Source organism: Carcharhinus amblyrhynchos, unplaced genomic scaffold (genome assembly GCF_965287045.1).
Source record: "Carcharhinus amblyrhynchos unplaced genomic scaffold, sCarAmb.v2.hapA chromosome_269, whole genome shotgun sequence".
NCBI classification, from domain to species: domain Eukaryota; kingdom Metazoa; phylum Chordata; class Chondrichthyes; order Carcharhiniformes; family Carcharhinidae; genus Carcharhinus; species Carcharhinus amblyrhynchos.
This window is the reverse complement of record NW_027650009.1, coordinates 169,614-174,505: the sequence shown is the minus strand read 5'-3', so window position 1 is coordinate 174,505 and position 4,892 is coordinate 169,614. Positions and strand designations below refer to the sequence as shown.

Here is a 4,892-nt window from a genome sequence, read left to right as displayed (position 1 = left end):
TATCAGTAATCTCTGCCCTAAACCTCTCTCAGTTATTACAATCTGGGCCTTGTATCAGTAATCTCTGTCCTAAACCTCTCTCAGTTATTACAGTCTGGGTCTTGTATCAGTAATCTCTGCCCTAAACCTCTCTCAGTTATTACAATCTGGGCCTTGTATCAGTAATCTCTGCCCTCAACCTCTCTCAGTTATTACAATCTGGGCCTTGTATCAGTAATCTCTGCCCTGAACCTCTCTCAGTTATTACAATCTGGGATAGTATCAGTAATCTCTACCCTAAACCTCTCTCAGTTATTACAATCTGGGCCTTGTATTCGTAATCTCTGCCCTGAACCTCTCTCAGTTATTACAATCTGGGCTTTGTATCAGTAATCTCTGCCCTAAACCTCTCTCAGTTATTACAATCTGGGCCTTGAGAGTAACAGAGAGAGAGCGCGAGAGAGAGACAGGATAGAGAGAGAGAGAGACAAAGAGAGAGACAGAGAGAGAGACAGGATAGAGTGAGAGTAGCAGAAAGAGAGAGAGACAGGATAGAGAGAGAGAGAGACAGACAGAGACAGAGAGAGAGAGACAGGTTATAGAGAGAGAGTATGTAACAGAGAGAGAGAAAGTAACAGAGAGAGAGAGAGACAGGATAGAGGGAGAGAGTAACAGAGAGAGAGAGAGGATAGAGAGAGAGTAACAGAGAGAGAGAGACAGGATAGAGAGAGAGAGTAACAGAGAGAGAGAGGATAGAGAGAGAGAGTAACAGAGAGAGAGACAGGATAGAGACAGAGAGAGAGACAGAGAGACAGACAAAGAGAGACAGACAGGATAGAGTGAGAGAGTAACAGAGAGAGCGACAGAGAGACAGGATAGAGAGAGAGAGAATCAAAGAGAGAGACAGAGAGAGAGACAGGATAGAGTGAGAGTAACAGAGAGAGAGAGACAGGATAGAGAGAGAGAGAGAGAGACAGAGACAGAGAGAGAGAGACAGGTTAGAGAGAGAGAGTGTGTAACAGAGAGAGAGAAAGTAACAGAGAGAGAGAGACAGGATAGAGAGAGAGAGTAACAGAGAGAGAGAGTAACAGAGACAGGATAGAGAGAGAGAGAGACAGAGAGAGAGAGACAGGATAGATAGAGAGACTAACAGAGAGAGAGAGGATAGAGAGGGAGAGTAACAGACAGAGAGAGAGAGAGCAACAGGATAGAGAGAGAGAGAGTAACAGAGAGAGAGAGGAAAGAGAGAGAGAGTAACGGAGAGAGAGAGACAGGATAGAGAGAGAGAGTAACAGAGACAGGATAGAGAGAGAGAGACAGAGAGAGAGAGACAGGATAGAGAGAGACAGTGACAGGATAGAGAGAGAGAGTAACAGAGGGAGAGAGACAGGATAGAGAGAGAGTAACAGAGAGAGAGAGAGGATAGAGAGAGAGTAACAGAGAGAGAGAGACAGAGAGGGAGAGAGACAGAGAGAGAGAGACAGAGAGACAGAGAGAGAGAGACAGGATAGAGAGAGAGAGTAACAGAGAGAGAGAGTAACAGAGAGAGAGAGAGAGACAGAGAGAGAGAGACAGGATAGAGAGAGACAGAGAGAGAGAGACAGGATAGATAGAGAGAGTAACAGAGAAAGAGAGAGGATAGAGAGGGAGAGTAACAGACAGAGAGAGAGAGAGCAACAGGATAGAGAGAGAGAGTAACGGAGAGAGAGAGAGGAAAGAGAGAGAGTAACGGAGAGAGAGAGACAGGATAGAGAGAGAGAGAGTAACAGAGACAGGATAGAGAGAGAGTGAGAGACAGAGAGAGAGAGACAGAGAGAGAGAGACAGGATAGAGAGAGAGTAACAGAGAGAGAGAGAAGGGATAGAGAGGGAGAGTAACAGAGAGAGAGAGAGCGAGACAGGATAGAGAGAGTGTAACAGAGAGAGAGAGACAGGATAGAGAGAGAGCGAGACAGGATAGAGAGAGTGTAACAGAGAGAGAGAGACAGGATATAGAGAGAGAGAGTAACAGAGAGAGAGAGAGTAACAGAGAGAGAGAGAGACAGGATTGGGAGAGAGAGTAACAGATAGACAGAGAGAAAGAGGATAAAGAGAGCGAGTAACAGAGAGAGAGACAGGATAGAGAGAGAGAGTAACAGAGAGAGAGAGACAGGATTGGGAGAGAGAGTAACAGAGAGAGAGAGGATAGAGAGAGAGAGAGAGACAGGATATAGAGAGAGAGAGTAACAGAGAGAGAGAGAGAGACAGAGAGAGAGAGTAACAGAGACAGAGAGAGAGAGGCAGGATAGAGAGAGTAACAGAGAGACAGAGAGAGACAGGATAGAGAGAGAGTAACAGAGAGACAGAGAGGATAGAGGGGGAGAGTAACACAGAGAGAGAGAGTAACAGAGAGAGAAAGAGAGAGAGAGACAGGAAAGAGAGAGAGAGTAACAGAGAGACAGAGAGAGACAGAGAGAGAGAGAGACAGGATATATAGAGAGAGAGTAACAGAGAGAGAGAGAGGATAGAGAGAGCGAGGATAGAGAGAGAGAGTAACAGAGAGAGAAAGAGAGAGAGTAACAGAGAGAGAGAGAGGATAGAGAGTGAGAGGACAGAGAGAGAGAGAGTATCCTAACAGAGCGAGAGAGACAGGATAGAGAGAGAGATTAACAGAGAGAGAGAGAGGATAGAGAGAGAGAGTAACAGAGAGAGAGACAGGATATAGAGAGCGAGTAACAGAGAGAGGATAGAGAGAGGGTGTAACGAAGAGAGAGACATGAGAGAGAGAGAGAGAGGATAGAGAGAGAGAGTAACAGAGAGAGAGGGTTACAGAGAGAGAGAGTTACAGAGAGAGAGTGTTACAGAGAGAGAGGGTTACAGAGAGAGAGGGTTACAGAGAGAGAGAGTTACAGAGAGAGAGAGTAACAGAGAGAGAGGGTTACAGACAGAGAGGGTTACAGAGAGAGAGGGTTACAGAGAGAGTTACAGAGAGAGAGAGTTACAGAGAGAGAGGGTTACAGAGAGAGAGGGTTACAGAGAGAGAGGGTTTCAGAGAGAGAGGGTTACAGAGAGAGAGGGTTACAGAGAGAGAGGGTTACAGAGAGAGAGGGTTACAGAGAGAGAGAGTTACAGAGAGAGAGGGTTACACAGAGAGAGAGGGTTACAGAGAGAGAGAGTTACAGAGAGAGAGGGTTACAGAGAGAGAGGGTTTCAGAGAGAGAGAGTTACAGAGAGAGAGTAACAGAGAGAGGGTTACAGAGAGAGAGGGTTACAGAGAGAGAGAGTTACACAGAGAGAGAGTTACACAGAGAGAGAGGGTTACACAGAGAGAGAGGGTTACAGAGAGAGTTACGGAGAGAGAGGGTTACAGAGAGAGAGGGTTACAGAGAGAGAGTGTTACAGAGAGAGGGTTACAGAGAGAGAGAGTAACAGAGAGAGAGAGTAGCAGAGAGAGAGGGTTACAGAGAGAGAGGGTTACAGAGAGAGAGAGTTACAGAGAGAGAGAGTTACACAGAGAGAGAGTTACAGAGAGAGAGGGTTACAGAGAGAGAGGGTTACAGAGAGAGAGAGTTACAGAGAGAGAGGGTTACAGAGAGAGAGGGTTACAGAGAGAGAGAGTAGCAGAGAGAGAGAGAGTAACAGAGAGAGAGGGTTACAGAGAGAGAGAGTTACACAGAGAGAGGGTTACAGAGAGAGAGAGTTACAGAGAGAGAGAGAGTAACAGAGAGAGAGGGTTACAGAGAGAGAGAGTTACACAGAGAGAGGGTTACAGAGAGAGAGTTACACAGAGAGAGGCTTACAGAGAGAGAGAGTTACACAGAGAGAGAGTTACAGAGAGAGAGAGTTCCAGAGAGAGAGTTACAGAGAGACAGTTACAGAGAGAGAGTTACAGAGAGAGAGAGTTACAGAGAGAGAGAGTTACAGAGAGAGAGAGTTACAGAGAGAGGGTTACAGAGAGAGAGAGTTACAGAGAGAGTTACAGAGAGAGAGTTACAGAGAGAGAGGGTTACAGAGAGAGAGTAACAGAGAGAGAGGGTTACAGAGAGAGAGGGTTACAGAGAGAGAGGGTTACAGAGAGAGAGAGTTACAGAGAGAGAGTTACAGAGAGAGAGAGAGTTACAGAGAGAGGGTTACAGAGAGAGAGAGTTACAGAGAGAGAGAGTTACAGAGAGAGGGTTACAGAGAGAGAGAGTTACAGAGAGAGAGGGTTACAGAGAGAGAGGGTCACAGAGAGAGAGGGTTACAGAGAGAGAGAGTTACAGAGAGAGAGAGTTACAGAGAGAGAGGGTTACAGAGAGAGAGAGTTACAGAGAGAGAGGAAGTGATTGAGATGGAGAGGATCACGCAGTGTTCATAGAATCCCAACAGTGCAGAAAGAGGCCATTCAGCCCATTGAGGCTGTATTGTCACCAATCCCACCCAGCTCCTATCCCCATAACCCCACATATTTAATCCCCCGACAAATTTAGCACGGCCACTCCACCTAACCCGCACATCGAGAGCTTCAAGTTTTTAGGTTCCCAGATCCCCAACAACCTGTCCTAGTCCCTCCACACAAAACTATGGTTAAGAAAGCCTCACCAACGCCACTACTTTCTCAGAAGACTGAGGGAATTTGACATGTCAGCTACAACTCTCCCCATTTTTTACAGATGCCCCATAGAAAGCATTCTTCAGAGAGAGAGAGAGATCCAGAGACAGAGACAGAGACAGAGAGACAGAAACAGGATGGGATTGTGCTGTGCGTGTTACAGAGCTGACACTGAGACACACACGAGACGGACAGTCACAGACCAGAGTGAACCATTCTCTGTAACCTGCAGTGTCCTGGACATGGACAGACGCTGACACTCACACACAACAACAACAACTTGCATTTGTGTAGCACCTTGAACAGAATTGTCCCTGAGATGCTTCACAGGAACCAAGAGTGAA

General features: G+C 46.5%; 1 pseudogene; it reads left to right on the top strand.

The window, feature by feature from the left end:
- Positions 1-425: 425 nt before the first annotated feature.
- On the top strand, positions 426-1,856 carry LOC145338958 (uncharacterized; annotated as a pseudogene).
- The last annotated feature ends 3,036 nt before the right edge of the window (positions 1,857-4,892 follow it).